The sequence below is a fragment of the Canis lupus genome, chromosome 9 (assembly GCF_048164855.1).
Source record: "Canis lupus baileyi chromosome 9, mCanLup2.hap1, whole genome shotgun sequence".
NCBI classification, from domain to species: Eukaryota; Metazoa; Chordata; class Mammalia; order Carnivora; family Canidae; genus Canis; species Canis lupus.
The window spans coordinates 27,015,293-27,037,441 of record NC_132846.1 but is presented as its reverse complement, the minus strand read 5'-3'; the positions used below and the strand labels follow the sequence as shown (position 1 = coordinate 27,037,441).

Genomic DNA, 22,149 nt, shown 5'->3' with positions numbered 1-22,149 from the left:
TATTTATTCAGGTATATTTTAATTCCCTAACAGTAACCTCCAGTATATCAGGTATGTGTACCAAGTACTGAAAAAATGACACTGCACATAGTTTGCTAAATAACAGGAAAGTATTTAGAAGTAAATGCCATGTCATTTTAGCTTTTTCCTTAAAATATTTTTTGATATAATTTCATTACAGTGCCACCAATATTCAGGTGTTTTGTTCATGTACAATGCTTTAGAAAATATGAACACTAATTAAATAATTGATTCATTGAATCAATATTTATAAGGTGCCTACTATAGGCCAGATGCTATTCCAAGGAGTTGGTATAAAGCAGAGACTAAAACTAAGACCCCTCCCCCCTTTAAATAAGCCTCCAAATGAAAATAGGAAGGAAGAATTCTCACTGACATTTCTGAAAAAATATTTGAGTGCATTTATTAAACATCTAACATATTCTAGGGACCATGCTAAGCAGTAGGGTCAGTGAAAAGAGTTGGAAACATTCTTCCTTCCAGAATGATATGAGAAGCTAATGAAGATAAAAAGAAATAGCAAGCCAGACAGAGTAAAGGGTTTGGAGCAGAAACCTCAGCTGACAACTAAAGGCAGTGTTGGCAAATGAAAATATTTACTAGAAGATAATGAAAGAAAAGGAAATAAAACATAAGAGGATATAGAGACAGAACCTTTCCACCTTATATTGGTGGTAAATTCTTGGACAAATAAGATTGATTTAGCTTTTAGTTTGCTGTAGATTGAACTGTATGACAAGCTATTGAGAGTAAAAGTTCAGATTGCTAAAAGTGGGAGCTGAAAGATACTTTAACAACTCGGAAAGTCAGAGCAACAATGTTGAAATACACTTTCCTAAATCAAGTTGATGCCAAACTTGAACTAAATCAAAATTTATAAGGTTCTCACAAATGAATTTGGATTCTATAACTCAAAATTTATGAATATTAATAAATTTATTTCTCTCATGATTTTTCTTCTATACAGTTCTTAGAAGTTGGTATTTGAATCAGAAAAAAATATTTATTTTGGTAACTCTTGGATTTTATTATCCTTTTTCTCTCCCTCACGAGAGACCACATTCTTCCCATATTAGAATCTTTGCATATGCTCTTCTCTAGCCTAGAATGGTCATCTCCCCACACTAACTGTAAATTCCTTCTTCTAATTCCTTAGGAGGTCTTACCTGACTGCAGACTCATCAGCCCTCCTACCTCCATGGAAATAAGTTCATTCATCAAAACACTGATCAGACACTACAAATATTGATTAACTTCTACATCTTCCACTGGACTGTAATCTCATAAAGGTAATAAACCAGTCTGTCTTTCCAGTATTTTCACAGTGAATAATTCAGAGTAGATACTCAGCAAACATTTGCTGGATAAATGAATTCAGCATGTTTCTTAGAGCTAGCTGTCTCTTCTCAAGAACACTGAACCTACAGTCTAGTGAACAATTCTGAATTGCAGGTAACCCCAAACTTCTTCCATAGACATAGGGTTATTACTGTTGACATACAGTCATTGAAAACAAAAGGTCTGTCCATCTAGTCACTTTTCTAATCAATACCTTTCCAAAACTAGACCCAAATTGTTTGGATGCTTTATATATAGAAGAGTAAGCCCACAAAAATCTTAAGCCAATCAGAAAACCAAGAGTGTCCTAAAACATCATCAGCTGAAGAGTGATTTAGTAGACAATCTTCCACCATTTAAAGTCATTAAAAAATACAGCAATAATGAAAAGTTCTAAAAAGTCAGAATAAAGATGTTATTCCTTACTGGACTTATAATAGGCCCCATATTCCCAGGGACAAAGGCAATTAAATTCCAAAAATTTTAGCACTGGTGAGTGGTTTAATTATTTGACAGACTTTCTGCATACTCAGCAAGATACATTCTCTGCTTAGATCTGGGCTAATTTGGAAAGAATTTTGAGATTCTGATACTGTTCCAGGTGTGGCATGAAACAAACAGGCTCTGATGCAGAACCTCCTCACAGAAACAAAGATAAATGCATGCACGATGTGCAAGTAACATCTTCCCAATGGGGTTGTGTGCTTTTGTGTGCATGTGTCATTTTTAATCTTTTTTTGCAGAGCTGGTCAGTTGGAATATCAGGAGATAAGGAGCCATAAACTACAAATTTTTGAAACCTTGCAGGACAAACAAAGGTTAAAATAAAAATCAAAGACATAAAAGAAGAAGAAAAAAATTGGCCTTCTGAGGGATATACAATTTAAACCAGATCCTGGCAGAACAAATTATCAGACAAAGCATCATCTGCACACATTCCCACTTAAATATTGATTTTCCTTTTTAAAGAAATATGTTCCATCTTATAACTCTTGCAGAATTTTTGCCACTTTAGTATGATTATTACTTTTCTGTTTGTATGAGTACATTGAAAAATAGACAATTGGGAGCTAAGAGTCTCAAGGAAAGATCAGAATTATACACGGTAAAACAATAAATAAGAAACCCGAAGAAACAAAGGATATAGGTTTTGAAAAGCTCAGAAAGATTGAAAAAGTAATCTGTTCATCTAATCTATTCCCAATGCAGGAAGAATTGAAAATTAGATCTTGCAAGTATGTCAGTAAAATGTAGCCCTACTTAAGATATCCCTCTAGACAGTCAAATGATCTGAAGGCAAATGCTGAGATGCAGTTTTCAAGCCATTAATCCAAGTTCTAGAAAAGTTCTCCAATATAAAAGCTGAGATAAATAAATGCAATGAAAAATAAACTACTGCTTTTCCCTCCGGAATTTAGCAATGAGACATACACTTTTAATAGATGTTATTGCCAGGGTCCATGGGCAGTGTGTTGTAATAGGCACACAGAGGAAGACGAAACCAAAGGACTCACCTTTCACTGACAAATAATGATAGTAGTAAAATTGTTGTAATTATAAGCAGTCCAAATCGGTATCCGGTCTCTAAGAAATAATGGAATCATTGCCTCTTGCAGGAGCACTACTAACTCATAGATCCCTTTGTGAGAATTCAGAAACAAAACAAAAACTTATTTTCCTTGGGGCAGGCTTAGCCCAGCACCTTTCTGTAACTCTTACAGTCTGGCTCCTGATCATGCTGAGATGTTTCCATTGCTGACTTCAGGTGGGATGTACACAAAGGTTTCCTGTAACTGACAGAAGTTTTGCATCTAATTTGGAGATGACTATAGGAGAAAAGCACATACTTACACATGATTTTCTTTTATTTAATGACTACTACTAATGCTATTTGAGAAAATTGCAAATACATTTTTTAAAGATTTTATGTATTTATTCATGAGAAACAGAGAGAGAGAGAGAGGTGCAGAGACATAGGCAGAGGGAGAAGCAGGCTCCATGCAGGAGCCGGATGTGGGACTTGATCCCGAGTTCACAGGATCACCACCCCAGCCAAAGGCAGATGCTCAACCACTGGGCCATCAAGGCATCCCTGAAAATACATATCTAAGGTAAGTGTACAAAGTAAAAAGTTTATTTTTGAATTGACAGTGAAAAGTGAAATGTAACGTTTAGTTAATGAATAAGGCCAGAATACACTTCAGTGATCGAACAATATATTTTTAATTTTCTGTCATTTTTAATTTTCTGAACCAAACAATTCTCATAGGTTTGTAGTGTACTAGAACAACAACAACAAATGACAGGAACACATCACTTTAAACATATTTTTAGCTATCTTCTATAACTTACCTTCTCCACACATGAAGGCATTATTTATATGCTTACTTAGTCATGCAATGAGAGAAATTCTCTTTGCTGGTACAGTTAAAACTCAGTCAAAGGAGAGAATCTTAAGTATTTAAGATACATAAAGGTACATAATGTAAATTTTTATTTTAACCTAAAATCTAATGTGTATTTATCATATATAATAATTATATAATATATTGTATATAATACAATATAAAGTAGAACAAAACAAGACAAACTATACAAGTACAGGAAATATGTTTGCTCTGCTGTGGGCAGGATCCCTCTAGAATTTAACCAGCGCTTAAAGTTTTAATAAATCTTTGTCATCCATCAGTGTAATTATCTGCTATGGACTGAATGTTTTTTTTTAATATTTTATTTATTTATTTATTTATTCATGAGAGACACACACACACAGAGGCAGAGACATAGGCAGAGGGAGAAGCAGGCTCCATGCAGGAGCCCGATGTGGGACTCAATCCCAGGACTCCAGGATCACGCCCTGGGCTGAAGGCAGGTGCTAAACTGCTGAGCCACCCAGGCATCCTGGATGAATGTCTTTATCTCCCAATATTTATATGTTGAAATCCTAACCCCCAATATAATTGTATTTGGAGGTAAAGACTTTGGAAGGTAATTAGGTCATACTGTGGAACCTCCATGAATGGGATTAATGTCCCTATAAGGGGGTAATATGACTAATGCTAGCACATACTCTTTCTGATGGGAGGATGTACAATGATAAACATGGCTGTCTGAAAACCAGGGAGATAGTACCCAGCAGATTTCAGATCTGTCAGAGCCTTGATCTTGGACTTCCCAGCCCACAGAACTGTGAGAAATAAATTTCTGTTAAGTTACTTGGTCTATGGTTACTTGTTATAGCAGCCTGAACTAAGACAGTTATCTATATCAAGTTTATCTTTTTTTCCCCAAAATACCCAACTAGCTTTCATGGACAATTTTCTATGTATTTCTTTTTTAAAAAAATATTTTATTTATTTATTCATGAGAGACAGAGAGAGAGGCAGAGACATAGGCAGAGGGAGAAACAGGCTCCATGAGGGAGCCCAATGTGGACTCAATCCCAGGACTCCAGGATCATGCCCTGGGCTGAAGGTAGGTGCTAAACTGCTGAGCCACCCAGGGATCCCAATTTTCTACATATTTCAAATAATAATGCATAATTAAATTTCATCACTAAATTCTAAATATAATCAGCATAATCTCTATAAGAAACACAGAGATGAGTCTTTTTCATTATATCACTCAGGCAGTGGAGTAAAAGTGGCTACAGGGATATGAAACAAATAGAGAATAGTGAAAATGTCAATGCCAACAAGTGGCATCTTCCAGCTACCTAGCTCCAGTGGCAGATTTTTATACAAAATGTAAAGTTTAATGAGGGAGATTATTTACTTCCAACACACTTTCTCCCTCCTCTTAATTATTTTCTCCTCCAAGATCAATGTTACTTTGTTGCAGAAGAATATAGACCAGCATTCATACAAAACCTACAAATGTGGATATCTTACCATTTATGCTGAGTAAGGCAGGCTCAATTCATGCAAAATGTAGAGTTCCTGTTATCTTTTCATTGTTCTTGTTGCTCTGTGTCATTTTCCTCTCTCGAGAGTTATCAAATATGTCATTGGAAATAGTGTCAATTTGTGTATTCAGTTTGAAAACCACCCTAACTATACTTACTGTTTTATATCACTAAACAATGGTCATCTTTCTTACCTGACTTTGTAGGACAACTCTTGAGCAGAGATCCCATGATTTGGGAGAGGGTATTTTATTTCTTTATACTTTTTTTCCTTAGGAAGTTTATAGGAAAGAAAGGAAGACGGTTAAATACAGTATAAATGTAAAACATTAGACATACACATTGAAATCAACAGTAAAATACTGAGTTTGCTGGCACTTGGAATTTCTCCCTGCAATGAAGGACTTTTATCTGCATGCCAATGTTGTAAATTTACCTCAATCTCATAATTATATGCTTAAAATACTACATTATGTATTTTGGTGAAGGAGTACTTTGAATCTAATTGCACTCTAAAATTTTATAATTTATTCTATATGTAGGCCTGTCAATTGCATCTATGTATAGATAATCATAGTCATAAATTGACTCTTCTGTGCTTTTCATATTTGACAGAGATTTTAATGAAAGGCGAATACCAAGTATATAATTACTTGCTCTGTTCATGCCCCATTAAATGAATAGGGCTCTAAATTTTCCAATGGGTGATACCAGTAAGAAGGTAGATTCTTTCCACCCAAACTTCCTCAATTAAAAAAAATATATATGAGAATACCTAAGGCACCTAGTATTTGACTATATGAACAAGTAGAGTCTCCTGAAAAGTTTTTTTTGGGGGATGTTCTATATGACTGATTATTTTTTTTCTTCTAAGAAATAAAAAATGTGTTTTATTATTTTTTAATTCTATAGTATGTTTTTTTTCCTTTTGATTTTATGGATTTTAAGGTTTCTTTCTTTTTTTTTCTTTCATTTTAGTGATATTTTAGGAAAATATAATGACTTCTTAAACCTCTAAGAGGCCCTTTTTCCAGTGAAGTCTGGGAAAAAATAAAAAAGAGAAATAATTATTTTGAAAGTCTAATATTTGGTTAACAGAAAGAACAACCATTAAGGAAATAGGCCCATTGCAATGACTTTTTGTTTCACACTTAAAAATATGTTTTAAAAATCATGCTTACCTCATTCAATGAACAGTATTTGCTAAGTGAAAAATCTCAAAATCCCACGTATCTTTAACAGAAACGGAGTGAGCAGGGGAACAATCAGTCTGTTCTCATTCACATCGGGCAGATATCTGACTTTGTAGATCATTAAAAATCCATTTTTTGAGTTGGAATAAAACACAAGTTTTAAAAGAATACTTTTAAATATGTGTTAATAAAAATTATTTTATCTTTTTTTAATTAAGAAAAATTAGATTTTCTCAAGAAAACTAGAACTAGGTATTTCAAGTTTCAAAAATTTATGTTTATGACTTCAGAATTTTAAAAGATATATATATACATCCAGCAAATTTAGATTACAATGTATATTTGTATTGATTTGAATCAAGAGACTGAGATACTGAGGTATAGATATAGGGAATATTTGTAATTAATATCTGTTACTTTTTGGGTATTCATCTAGAAATGTCTTTTATTTTCCCCACGATAAGTACAGTTTTAAGATATACGTTGTCATTATGGAAGTATCTCAGAAATAGTAGGAGCACATTTGAAGGAAATTAAACAATAATATTTTGTATTTATGTTCCAATTTAAATATTAATGACATATTTATATATTTTGTGAATTCTAATTATATATCATCAATAAGTACTTGAGACAAGATTAAGCCAATTTTCCTATATATAGCAACTTTAATTATAACATAAAATTTAAATTCTTTTTCACACCTCCAAACTTGGTAAAATGAAAGAATACAAAAGATGGATATTATACATATATATAAATACATATATATATATATATATATATATATATATATATAAGTTAATCCTAACTAATGCTAATTATTTTGAAATTTCTCTTTCAGTGGAATGTAGAACAACACATCACAATACCTGTGATACATTGTGATCACTCATTTTAAGTCAACTTGACTGGGCCATGGTGCCCAGATGTGTGCTCAAACATTACTATGAATGTTTCTGTGAGGGTGTTTTTGGATAAAATTAACATTTAAATCAGTGGATTTAAGTAAAGCAGATCATTCTTCATTAATGCGGATGGGCCTCATTCAATCAGTTGAAGGCCAGACTAGAACAGAAAATTGACTGCTTCTGAGCATGAGGGAACTCTGATAGCAGACAGCCCCCATACAAACTGCAACATAGGTCTACCCTAGCTTTTCATCATGTTGGCCTCTGGACTATAGCATTAGCTTTTCTCTGAGTCTCCAGCCTCTTGGAGCAAGATTGCTAGCCCCCCTATCATTGAGCCAATTTTAAAAAATCAATGTCTCTCTCCCTTCTTTCCAGTCTTCTCCTTCCCACCTCAGGATTAAGGTTAGAGTGGGTCTTTGCAAAGATTTCTTGGATTTGACACTCAAAAGCAAAGGTAAAAAAAATAAAAAAATAAAAAATAAAAAATAAAAATAAACCAGTGGGACTACATCAAACTAAAAAGCTTCTGTTTAGCAAAATAAATCATTAATAACATGAAAAGGCAACCTACCAAAAGGGAGAAAATATTTGCAAACCATATATGTGATAAGGGTTTAATATGCAACATATATAAAGAACTCCTACAATGCAATAGAAAAAAATCAATTAAAATGGACAGAGAATCTAAATAGATATTTTTCCAAAAAAGTCATGCAAGTGACCAGTAGGTACATGAAGTGTGTTCAGCATCACTGATCATCAGGGAAATGCAAATCAAAACCATATTGAGAGCTCACCACATAGATCGGCTACTATCAAGAAGAAAAGTGTTGGTAAGGATAGAGAGGAAAGTGAACCCTTGTACACTGCTGGAGAGACTGTAAAACAATGTATTCATTTCTGAAAATAGGATGGAGATTCCTCAATAAAATAGTACTATCATATGAATTAGCAATTCCAGTTCTGGGTGTTTATCTGAAGGAAAAGAAAAGCTAAATTACTATCTTGAAAAGACCTCTGCACCTCCATGTTCACTGAGAATTATTTATGATTGTCAAGAAATGGGAACAACTTGTGTTCATCATAGATAAATGAATAAACAACATGTAGTGTCATATATATATATATATATATATATATATATATATATATGTATATACATACATGCAATGGAAGATTACTTTGCTATTTGCAATAGCATTGATAGACTTGAAGGCATTATGCTAAGTCAAATATGCCAGACAGAGTAAGACAAATTGTGTATGATCTCACATATATGTGGAATCTAAAAAGAAAAGAAAAGAAAATCCCTGAGCTTATAGATATAGGAAACAGACTTGGCAGTTACCAGAGTTGAGGTAGGGTGAAATGGGTGAAGGTGGTCAAATGGTATAAACTTCCAGTTATAAATTAAGTCCTGAGGATATAATGTACAGCATAACTACAGTTAACAATATTGTGTTGCATATTTGAAAGTTACTAAAAGAGTAGATCTTAAAAGTTCTCATTACAAGGGGAAACACAGCTTGTTTTATGATGAATGTTATACACTTAAAACTAAGATAATGTTGGGCAGCCTGGGTGGCTCAGCAGTTTAGCACCATCTTCAGGCGTGATCCTGCAGACCAGGGATTGAGTCCCACATCAGGCTCCTTGCATGGAGCCTGCTTCTCCCTCTGCCTATGTCTCTGTATCTGTCTGTCTCTCTCTCTCTCTCTCATCTCTCAGGAATAAATAAATAAAATCTTTAAAAAAACTAAGACAATGTATTTGTCAATTATATCTACTTAAAAAATCATTTTGATAAAAAATGCTGTATACAGAAGACATTGCTGCAAAGCACAAAGGCTTTATGCTTTGGCACCAGTTAGAATTGAATTTGAAGTTAGTTTCTCCTGTGGAATTTTGAGAAATTCACTGAGCCTTAGTTTTTTATCTGTACCATGATTTTTCTAATATTTACTCTAGTGGACATTTCTGTCTGCCTATATTCTTCTAAGCACTCTTTCTAGCTGTGGGACTTCACATTATATGTGTCACCTTTCTGGAGAGATAGAAATCACTTATGCAGCTTTTCTTGCAGGTGAAATGCAGGCATGTGACCTAGGCTTTTCCAACATGATATCCTTGTGTTCAAATTTGATTTTGAAAAGAATGGCTTGAGGAATGAGATTCCCTGAAGAATTGCAGTGGTGAGGATGGCAAGAAATGCTTTGTTTCTGGGGACAGTCCCGGTAGAGATCTAGGGGCTAGGGATTATTAGCAGAGTGAACCACACACCTGTATCCTCTGGACTCGCCTGGTGGTATAATTTGAATTACATCCCAAAGCTAAATTGTTGGTGTTCAGATATATGTGAGATAATATAGTCTATTGAATCTTTCTGCTTAAACTAGCTAGAATGGATTCTCTTGCTTATGATGGAGACATATACTTTACAGGTATACTATGAATTAGAAAATGTGCAAAGTGCTTAAGGCAATTCCTGTTACATATAGTAGAGTTACAATATTGTGGTATGCTCTGTCACTTAAGCTTTCTACAATCGAAAGTTTTTTCCTAAATTTTATTCCATTTTTTAGAAACTTTCTGTGGATTATGTATAAAAATTAGCACAGTGTCAGTAATGTAGGGTGCTATTATAATGTGTATCAATGGATTAAATATACAAGGAGATTTCTTATAAAGTTGGACTGACCATCAAAATGTCTACAAATTATAAAAGCTTTTAGAAATTATTCAGAGATTGCATATGCTATTCTTATTTGTTTTTGTCAAAGACTGTATTTTATAATTTGCATAAGGAATTCTACAAGACATCTCCTAACTGCAGAATGAATGCACCAAGCCATAAAGAGATCTGGATCCAATGCGGAGATATTTTCTTTACAAGTTCAAGCAGAAGGAAAAATAGAATTAATAAGGAAAAATGTTTTCAAACTCAAATCTTATATTTGCAAGTCAAGAAGGGAGAGATTAGTGGAAGGCAGAAAATTGTTTTAAACAAACCTGGCTATCTTAGATATAGGAAAGGTTAATTGAACAAAGTGGCAAATAAGATGGGTAGGTAAAAGGAGATAAAAAAACACTCCACAACCCCTTTCCCACAAGATTTGTTCTTTCAATTTCCTTTTCTGAACTGAATTAATTTGCTCTTTGAAGAAGCATTTATTGAACTCCTTTTAGTGCCACCCACTATTTAAACATAGTGTACAACTATGAACAAAGCAGCTTTCCATAGACCTATAGGGAAACATAAGCTGTTCCTCCTGAATGTCCTCAGGAGAGTTGATATATTCTCGGATGAAGGGAAGTGAAACAAAATAACCAAGGGTATGGGGGAGACAGTATTTGTATATTTTCTGGTTCTGTTTTCTTTTTATTTCACTATCACAGACTGCTCCTAAGTAGACAGTGCTTTGAAAGAAAGACTATAAAACCAAATGGCAACTAACTCTACTAGTCTTGTATCTAAACCAATCATAATGTTATCACAGTTCTACTTTATACTCTGCAAAATTTCCTTCACCTATAGTCTAACATAGGAGAAAAAGATAATCAGAAAAAAAAGAGTGATTTCCACAAAACTAGTGTTTCCTTCAAACTGAGTCTCACTCCTACACCTTTTAAAGAATCAATGTCATTTGAAAGAGAAAAAGAATAGAGCTTATACAATCCATCCAAATTTTCAATACCTATACAAGTCTACTTATTCTGGTGGTGTAGAGATATTTTGTGCTTTAGAATAGTGCCTGGCATTTACTATGAGTCAGTACATGTTTTCTCAACATAAACACAATAACTTTTAATTTCATCAGTCTATCATACTTTTATCATTCTAACCGAAAATCTCCTGGATATTTTATTTTTTTAAAGATTTTTATTTATTTATTCATAGAGACAGAGAGAGAGAGAGAGAGGCAGAGACATAGGCAGAGGGAGAAACAGGCATCATACAGAGAGCCTGACGTGGGACTTGATCCAGGGTCTCCAGGATCACGCCCTGGGCTGCAGGCGGTGCTAAACCGCTGCACTACCGGAGCTGCCCTCCTCCTGGATATTTTCTAAGAAACCACATTTCTGTAACATATATACACGCACTTGAATCAGCATCAACATCGCTAGATTCTTGAAAAGTAACTTGATTGAAAACTCTTCTATAGAAAATTTGTATGCCAAAAGAAGACAGAAAATGGGAATATACAAAACTAAAAGTCACTAAATATACATTTAAAAAAACCCAAAACTGAGCAGATAACATCTGCTTGCAAAAACCAACTGAATATATGAACATGAAAAATCTGCTTTGGGAGGTTAACTCTATTAGATGCAAATTAGAAGGCAGGCTCCCTAACTCACAATAATTCCCAGAGTGAGGATTCACCCTCTTCTATCCTTTGGGGTAACTGATTTTCTTTTCTGTCAACCCTCTACAAAGATGTAAAGGTGTATGCCATATGATGCTTCCTCTCTAGGACAGAGTAATCACATTCATGAACTATTAGGCCAGTAATATGCATCACATCCCTGACCTCAATGGCTGCTCCAGAACAATGTTTACCCATCTTTCCTGATACTAAGCGATCACTGTTAAAGGTATTCCCTTTCCAGGCCTTTCTCCCATATACTGCTGAGATCCAGTGAGTCTGGGTAGGGCTTGGCAACTGGCATTTTAACAAGTCTTCTGATGAGGAAATTTTGAAATGTGTTGCTCTAAAGTAGTGCTTCTCAAGCTTTGCTCTGAGGTGATTTAAAAATCCAAATGCCCTAGCCCTCTTTCATGTAATTGGATCATAGTCTCTGGCAGTAGGAAACAGGCATCAGTGTTTTTAAAAAACAGTCTGTGAGTATTAGCAGCATCAGCCTCATTAGAGAGCTCATTACAAATAGAAACTCAGACCCTACTCCATATTTACCTAATCCTAATAATCAGAATTTTTAAAATCAGAATTCCCAGGTGATTTTTATGCACATTAAAGCTTTAGAAGCATGGCTGGGATAGAAGTCTGGTGAAAATCAGGCAAAGGGTTTTCTAAATTGAACTGAGAGAGAACTTCCCCATTGGTGGGGAAGGCAGAGAGGAGGCCAGTAGCCCTCATTTCTATCATTCTCATGATTTGATCATGTGAGTTACTGAGTTAAATATCTTGGTTTTTGTGTTTTTGTTTTTTGTTTTAAACAAAGAAGTTCTAATTCAGTGAACTCCTTCTAAAACCACCTTTATTGAGACGCCTGGGTGGCTCAGCAGTTGAGCCTCTGTCTTTGGCTCAGGGCATGATCCCGGGATTCCGGGATCCAGTCCCGCAATGGGCTCCCTGGGAGGAGCCTGCTTCTCCCTCTTTTTATGTCTCTGCCCCTCTCTCTGTCTCTCATGAATAAATAAAAAAGATCTTAAAAAAATAAAAATAAAGCCACCTTTATTCAATTCCAAAAACATTAAGTTTTCTAGGAAATTGCTGAGGCTCTTTTTAAAAACGGAATAACACATTTTGTGAATAAAATTTCTTAGTTGTTTGAAATTTAATTCACTTCCTGTACTTTCATTCTTCTTTAAATTCATATCTTTGCAAAATGATCATGTAAAGTGTAGCCATTTCATACATTATAAAGTGCCAAAGAAAAATATTTTCCTGAACCTTCTGTAATATATGTATATTGAGAAATTACTTCTCTTTCAACAACCCCATACACTAGCTCAAGGGAGATGAGAATAATAATTATTAGAGCATTCTTTTTTTTTTCTGTAGCATAAGTGGGTTGGTGAATACATGAGCAGATTGAATATTTTTAAGTTTGGAGGAAATTAGAAGTCTTAAAATGAATCCTTGGAATGGTGACTTAATATTGGTAAGCTATTTTCAAATGATTTAATTAAAGTAGAAAAGTTATTTGGAAGAGAGCCAGTGGTTGCAACTTCTTTGTGTGGCTTCTGTGAGCCAAATGTATGTTAAGAACATACATTGTGACCCAGAAAAGGTCACATACATTGTGACCCAGAAGAGGTTGTCACAAAGCAGTCAGTAGCCTTTGGCCTCTGGGTCAAAAACTGTGATTTTGTGCACAGACTGAATTTAAGATGGGAAAACATCTATCAAAGTGAATGAAGGGAAGAATACCTAACACTATACTTCAAGGAACTAGAACAACAAACTAAATTCAACATTAGCAGAAGGAAGAAAATAAAGATCAGAGCCAAAATAAATGAAAAGAAAGCCCCTTCCAAAAGGGAAAAAAATGATGGAATAAGAGTTGTTTTTTTTGAAAAGATAAACAAAATTGGCCAACTCTTAGAAAGACTAGTAAAAAAAGAAAGGACAAAAACAAATCAGAAGTGAAAAGAAAAACATCATAAAACTACAGAAGTAAAAAGGTCATAAGAGACTGCTACCGACAGTTATATGCCAAAAAACTAAATAACCTAAGTGAAATGGGTAAATTCCTAGAAATGAAAACTTACCAAATCTAAATTGGGAAGAAATGGAGTCTGAAGAGGTCTATAACTAGTATGGAGATTAAGTAATGAAGAATCACCTAACAAATTAAATCTCAGGACCAGATGGCTTCCCTGGTGAATTTTACCATATATTTAAAGAAGAATTAATGTCAATCCTTCTCAACTTTTCCAAAAATCAAAAAAGAGGAAATATTCTCAAATTCATTTTATAAGGCCAGAATTATCCTGATACCCAAGTCAAGAAAGGATGCAACAAGAAAGCTAGAGGCTACTATCCCTGATGAAATCTCAAAAACAAAAACAAAAACAAAACAAAACCACAAACCAAATTTGGCAAAGGATCATGTGACACGATCAAATGGATTTGTATTTCGAATTCAGTGATCATTTGATATACACAAATCAGTCAATGTGATACATCGCAATAGAATGGAAGAATAAAAGTCATATAATCATCTTAATAGACACAGAAGCGGCATTTGCCAAAATTCAACACCCATTCATGATAAAAATTCTTAACAAATTAGATAAAAAAGAAAGTACTTCAACATAATAAAGGACATCTATGACAAGCCCACAGCTATAGCTGTTATAATACACGGTGGTGAAAAGTTGAAAGCTTTTTTCCCTAAGATCAGGAATATGACCACTACTTTTACCATTTCTATTCAGCATAGTAGTAGAAGTCCTAGCTAGAGCAATCAAGCAAGAAAGAGAAATTAAAAAGAAAATCAGAATTAGAAAGAACAAAGTACAATTTTCTGTATTTGCAAGGGATACGAATTTATAAATAGAAAATTCTAAAAATTTCACCAAAAGATTGCTAGATCTAATCAACAAATTCAATGAAGTTGTGTGATACAAAATTAATATATAAAATCAGTAGTGGTTTCATACACCAATAAAAAATTATCTGAAAAAGAAAAAAAGAAAATGATTACATTTACGATAGCATCAAAACAGTAAAATATTTAAAAATAAACTTAACCAAAAAGGTGAAATCTCTACTCTGAAAACTGAGATACTGATGAAAGAAGTCAGTGGTATCCCATGTTCAGTTTTTTTAAAAAAAGGAAAAGTGCAATTACATGGGTAAAACTTGAGGACTTACTAACAGAAATATGCAAATCATAGAATCCTTTTCCCTTCAGAATGAGCAGAATAAAGACATGAAGCATGGATTTCAAGCATCTATCTTAAGTTGGTGAATAAAAATCACATGTTAAGAAGAGTAGAGCATGGGGTCGGGATGGGGTGAAGGGGGAAGAAGTTTCCTGAAGAAAGCAGACTTTTAGCTATTAGATGGTCCTAGAACAGAGCCTGATAGTCATGTCCTGTTTTGAAATTTAATATTGCAGTTAATCCTACTGTGTTAACAATACTAAGAACAAAATTATATGCCTTTAAAAAAATTATATGCCTTTTAGTATTTTCTTTGTATTATAGTTGTGGAATATGTATTGTCCTTTTAAACAATCTTAGCTCATTTTTTTGGAATATGGCAGGATAATCATAAAGCCAGGTACATATATCTGCATATGTGCAGGCATACCTACATGTAAATTAATTATGATTGCATTTACCTCTACTAGATTCTGAGTTTATTTGGTGCTGAAAGTATGTCATATTCTCTCTAGTGCAATATATTGCTAAGAACCAATCAACTGAACTGACAAATCAGAACCAATAGAAAATAAGGATAATAAAATGTCCTTGAAAGCAAAAAAATGGAGGATACAAGCCATGTAATTCAGTAGGCAAATGTTCCTCTTGGTGACCAACACACAGATACAGCTTTCAAAGCAGCCGCTTTTGTCTCATATGTATCCCTTGTCTTTCCCAGGCCCTGAAAATTGACCTCTTCCTTTCACTGAAGTATTTTTATAAAACAAATCATCCCATTCCTTTTTATTTATATAAATATAGATACAAAAGTAGAATGAGGGGGTAGGCCAAACATTCATATTTATTGGCTATATATAGAAATTAATTCCAGTTTTCATGAAAGTATAATGACCAGCTTTCTAGAAACAAAAAAGGTAAAATAGTCCCATTCCTGCACCAAAAGAAAGGTGGCAGGAAGGTAGGGAGGAAGGGGAGGATGGAGGGAGGGAGGGAAGGAGGGAGGGACAGAAGGAAGGAAGGAAGGAAGGAAGGAAGGAAGGAAGGAAGGGAGGAAGGAAAGAAGGAAGGAAAGGAAAGGAAAGGAAGGAAAGGAAGGAGGAAGGAAGGAAGGAAGGAAGGAAGGAAGGAAGGAAGGAAGGAAGGAAGGAAGGAAGGAAGGAAGGGAGGAAGGAGATAAGAGAAACACTGACTGGTAGTGTTGGCCAAATTCTATGGTGTAAATGCTGCCTTCATGGATAATTTCAAGCTACAAACTATTTTACCACTGGTTCATAAAATTCCCCCAAATTTAACAATCTCCTCTTGCCAGCAGGCAGAAGCTGCCACAATGCACCTTTCTTTTTTCCAGGAGGAGGTTTCAAGCTTGTGCTTCCTATAAGTTTCTATGGAAAAAAAAAATCGGCTTTTAAAGGCTTTAGTTTAAAAACGTTCTTAAAATCATTTACTTTACTGTGCCCCTTAATATCTGCAAATAGTGCCCCTCTTTACATGGTTGTCAGTGTTTAGATAACTCTTCTTTGGGTTGAAGAACACAGGTACAAGCCCAGATTTGATCAGTTCATCCAGGGAATCCACAGCAAAGCCAAGAAGCAAACCTTGGTCTACCTGTGGTATTTTCTTAGAGACCTTTGCTCTTTCAGAGCCCGAAGACGTGAGTGTTTCTGAACCAGTTAAAGTTCCATTTAAGCAGTAAGAGTTCCCATGTATTTAAATGACAGGACAGGTATTCTGCAGAGATTTAATAAGTCTTGGTAGTCTACATATCACTGATAGTATTCATGTTCCTATGCCATTGTTACACTGAAATCAGCCTGAGGTATGTGTTTATTTTATACACAGGCAGTGACTCTGAGGCTATACATAACATAGGTCAATTAAAACTCTGGGTCAAACTATGGTGCTTCTGTTTTCATACCTTAATATAAGTGATCCATAAACTAGTTTCCAAGGAAACTAATAAAGAAAAACAATCACCCCCAATTGGTGTTAATAGCAAATAACTGTAATACAATGTGTCTTCATTGTTCTTAATATCTACTTGAAGGGCATCTTATACACTATAAATACAATGTATGCTACAATGTATGCTATAGAGAAATAATCACAACAAAGTAGTTATACTACTTTTATGCTATAAAATTATAGCACTTTATAGTTTGTAGGATCAAGTCCCACATCAGGCTCCCCAGGGGAGCCTGCTTTTCCCTCTGCCTGTGTCTCTGCCTCTCTCTTGCTGTCTCTCATGAATAAATAAATAAATCTTTTTAAAAAAAGTAATGGAAAGATAGTAGATGTGAATTTAAAACCAAAATTGATTTACCTTTTTATCATTCTCTGCAGAAAACTAACCATGAAGTGTCTACCCATCCAAAGAAAGGATAAAGAAGGAAGGAGAAAAGAAGAATCTATCAACAGAAAGTACAGAAGGAAGAGGGGAAAAAGGGAGTGAGAAAATCACACACTAAAATTAATGGTTATACACAAGGACAAGGATGTAGCTAACGGTATAATTATCACCCTGTTCCCTTGAAATTTGTACTCCCAAAACTCATTAGCAAAATTGTTTTGTGAGCCTCACTTGGAGAGGGAAGTAAACGGTGTTGGTTGGTTTAACAAATAAGTATTGAGCCCCTAGACTAGGTACAGTTTTAGTCCCAAACAGTACTTTCCATTTATGGACCTCTTAGGGAAAATCTACATGGTATCCCACTTAGTTTCTATCAGAACAAACAGCTACATACATTAGGAAAGAGAGTGTATATCAGCTGCACTGTCTTCTAGGTGGGATTCATTTAGGACAGTCCAAACATCGGCTTTTTAGAAGATAATGGTTCATGTTTCAACTGATGAGTTTCAGCATAAACAATGTGTATTCATCAGTGTTCTTCACAGAACCAGAACCAGCAGGAAGATATGGTGTATGAGAGAGAGTGAGATTTGTTCTGAGGAATCTATTTAATATGAGCAGGACATCCAGGAAAGCCCGTGGTATAACTGGTCTGAATCCGAAGGCCTGAGAATTGGGGCAACCAGTGGTGTAAATCTCAGTTTAAGAGCTAAGCTAGAGGAGATGAGATGTCCTAGTACAATTAGTAAGGCAGGTGGAGGGTGGCGGGTGGGGGCGGGGAGGACAAATTTCTCCTTCCTACACCTTTTGTCCTATTTAGGCCCAGACTACCCTGCAGAGAGTAATCTACTTTACTGAGTCCTCTGATTTAAATGCTAATTTTACCCTGAAACTCCGTGACAGACATACCTCAGAAACTACGTTTAGTCTGGGCACCCAGTGGCTAGCTAAGTTGAGATATAAAATTATTATACACTGCACAATAGCTTCTGAACCAACACGTAAACTAGTCTATACCCTTCACTAGAAGGTAGACAACACATTTATTCTACTGTATTTCAAGGTGCCAATATCCTTGAAACAACACCTTGAATATCACAGGCAAATCAATCATGATTTCTGGGCACCAATGTTGACTCTGACAGTGCTTGATACATGTCAGTATACATTCAGAAATATCTCCCACATATTTGCCACATAATAATTAAAACTTAATGTCTTTAAAGTTTGGGTTTTGTTTTGTTCCTCTCTGAAATTTTCAATCTTCTAAGATTATAGCAGGCACTCACTAGATAGTTCTTCAACAAAATTTGAAACAAATTAGCACATAAAGTTTATCTCAATTTATTATATCATAAGACTTGATTTTTTTAATTCATGCTGTGTATGTGTGGGAGACACAGGCTCTTTATGATTAACTAAATTTGCATTTGACTCTTGACTTGTCAAGTTTAGATATACAAGTCAGCATTAACATTTTAGTTTTCCCTTCTTAAGAGCTTGATTGAAATTTTAGCATTTTAATTCTAAATTGTGTTCATAGAAACCTTGAAAATAAATAGTAATCAGAATATTCTAGTTTAATTACAGAATTTGAGATCTTCTACTTGGAATAAAGTTCAAGCGTCTCTTATTCCATCTGTATCAGTGCATGGTAGGGATTTTTAGGTAATGTTCTTTGTACACTTGGATTGCTTCTCCTCAGAAGCTTTGTTTGAAATTCACTCATCCAGTAATTGTCAGGAAGAGTCTTCCATAAGATTTGAAAAATTTAGTATAGACTCATGGATTTTTTTACAATTTATAGAGAAGAGAGGGAGTTTTATATAAAATCTGTCAGTTAGAGAGCACTGTACATAATTGATAGCAATAGAAGTAAGTTCAATATATTCTATATACTGCTATGGAACTTTGCTATTCTAATAGGTTTGTTTCACTTTTTGAGTACCATATAGTTTTATCATCAGTTACATATTTACTCACAACTCAAGATTTTTAAAAAGGATCAGAGCAGATTTCTGAGGTTAAATGGGTCGCTCAACAGCTATTAAAAGATCTGTTCAAAGCTGAACACTGTCATTTGCTTCAGTTTCTACTCATATTACAATGTTTTATTATTTATTTATTTATTTATTATTTTAAAAGATTTTATTTATTCATAAGAGACACACAGAGAGAGAGAGAGAGGCAGAGACAGGCAGAGGGAGAAGCAGGCTCCATGCAGGGAGCCTGATGTGGGACTAGATGCCGAGTCTCCAGGATCAGGCCCTGGGCTGAAGGCGGTGCTAAACCACTGAGCCATCTGGGCTGCCCTATTACAATGTTTTAAAATAAATATTAATATTAATATTATAGTGTTTTTAATGTAAAGCATTTATATTTCTCTCATGAAATAATAATTTTGGAAAAAACCCCATCTCAATTATTTGACAATTTCAAATGTCTTTGGAGTTTTCTTAAATACACAATTACACCTTGAAGGAAATTATACCATGCCTCTAGGAAAATGAAATAATGTGTGCAGTTTATGAAGTGCATTCATAGCATGCATATGTATGATTCTTCAAGAACATTCTGGCATATGCATGAAAAAAGCCTTTTAAATTTTTTTTTTCAATTTTTAGGAATACACCAAAATAAATGAAAATACTTCTTTTGCATCCATGAAATATATATTCATGCTATCCTGGTGGTACAGTGTGTGATTACTTTTCAAATGTTAAAGAAAGGATACAAGGATTTGCACAGTAACATAATGAAGAGTTTGATGTCAATGATTTGTAAGCAGATCCTCTCATCTTTCAAAGGTAACTTTTCTGATGCATTACTTATTTAGTTGTCTCAATGTTGAAAGGTCCATGGATAAGTGTAAGTCATCCAAATATTCAGTGTGTAACAATGCACCATAATCAGTGTCTTAGTCTTTGCTATCTTTTAGGTCTCACAATATCATGTTAATTGGCAGATGCCAACGTCAAAAATCATTTCTGCCACACCTATATTACAAAGTATACAAAAGGAAAGTTTCAGAGCTAAAAGGCCAGTCTGCTTGAACACATTATAAATCAATCAGTGCTTATGAAATGAAGAGGAAAGGAGTACAGTAATTTGATCAGTATGTTTCCTTGATCAGGGTCACCCATTCTTTCTGAAGTCACTGCATCAGGGCCACAAAAGTGGCAACAATACACAGGAGAAAAACCTTTATTAAATTGTCAGGAATCTCAGCACTAGAGTCTGACTGTCAATGTTTTATAGCTAAAACTCCCTTTTCTACTTGAGGCTAGAGGTAAGTGCTCTGTAAACCAAGGAGTGAGGGAGGAATGATGGATTCCACTTGCTGGAGCTATTAGTCTTGAAATGTTTTGCACAGCTGCTCCAAAAAGATCGAAAAATGCAACCAAAGATAAGAAATTTCAGGTATTAGTCTTTGATTCTATGCAAGAGGTTTCATGGCTTGAATTAAAAGGATCTTATCTGCAAGCCAAGCACCACGTTTTGGAATATGAAATGGACTAAGCCTAATTTTCATTTTTTTTATGGATGTGTGAAGTATCTTTATGGGATTCCCACCACTTAATTCAAGAAGAGAGTTCACCATACAGCTGAAGATTTAAATATTTTACTTTCATTATAGCATATACATAGGTCTGACAGGAAATTTTGCAAAAGTATTGCTGGTGTCCATCAACTACTAGACATGCATGCATAAGAAGTAACATTTTGCAGAGGTCCCAAGAGATTGGATTTTAGCTAAAATCAGCCTGTCAGTTTTAGTCTTTCCTTAGGTCTCCCTTGGTTCTTTATGAGAAAAGGAAATGGAACAATAGAAATTGAATGTCTATAATTCTACAGAATGGAAAATATATATGTGTAATATATATGTGTATACATATTATACATACATATTGTAAATATTATGCATATATATATATATATGTATACACACAAATTGACCCTCTTTTATCCTTTGGAATTTTAGGATTTCTTTTTAATTTCATTTTAAAACATTATTATTGGTCATTCTCTCCTACTGTGATGTAAAAAGATTCTTAGGTTGTCTCATTAGTTATTGATACTCTATTTAATTGTATAATTTAGAAAAATATGCCCCCCTGCAGGGTGAACATTGGTTGGTAAGAAGAATGCAAGTTGAATTTCAGTCTTTAGCTGCTCCCATGGGCAGGTCCCTTTGTGCATGTGCACAAACTACACCATTGTACATGACAATTTGGCTATTGGTGTGGTAGGAGTAAGGAAATAGAGAAAAGAATTAAGAGAATTGGAGCATGGGGCAAGAAGGTGAGTTTTACTGTATTACTAGGGCTTTATCTACTTGAACAGAGCTCTTTCAGAAGGAAAGAAGCAGTGGGGTACCTGGGTGGTTCAGTCCATTAAGTGTCAGACTCAATTTCAGCTCAGGTCATGATCTCAGGGTCATAAGATTGAGCCCTGCATTGAGCTCTGCACTGGGCATGGAACCTGCTTAAGATTCTCTCTCTCCCTCTGTCTCCCACCACTCCCACCTCTGCTCTTGCACTCTATTAAAAAAAAAAAAAAAAAAAAAAAAAAAGGAAAGAAAGTACAGTCATCAGTAGACCTGAAGTTAACTAAAGTACATTCTTAGAGATGAAGTAAGACTGTCACCCCTTAGTCTCACAGAATACATGGTAATGGCTTATTCTTTGTGGTCACTTTAGACTTTGATGAAAAAATCCTGGGTGATATGATGGGAGGTGTTCAGAAAATGCTACCTTGAGATTTTCTAGATTTAATACTCAATTACTCTTGGGTTGCCTGCATGGTTCATTTAAGTGTCCGCCTTTGGCTTAGGTTGTGATCTCAGGGTCCTG

At 34.7% G+C, this 22,149-nt stretch overlaps 1 long non-coding RNA gene across 1 annotated transcript in view; it reads left to right on the top strand.

Moving 5' to 3' along the window:
• LOC140639910 (uncharacterized) overlaps positions 1-22,149 on the top strand; it is a 537,530-nt gene that overhangs the window by 506,046 nt on the left and 9,335 nt on the right. Inside the window, exons 4-7 of the long non-coding RNA XR_012036565.1 lie at positions 1,178-1,310; positions 3,309-3,470; positions 17,290-17,453; positions 19,921-20,103. This is a non-coding gene — a long non-coding RNA (uncharacterized lncRNA). The remainder of the gene's footprint in view (positions 1-1,177; positions 1,311-3,308; positions 3,471-17,289; positions 17,454-19,920; positions 20,104-22,149) is intronic.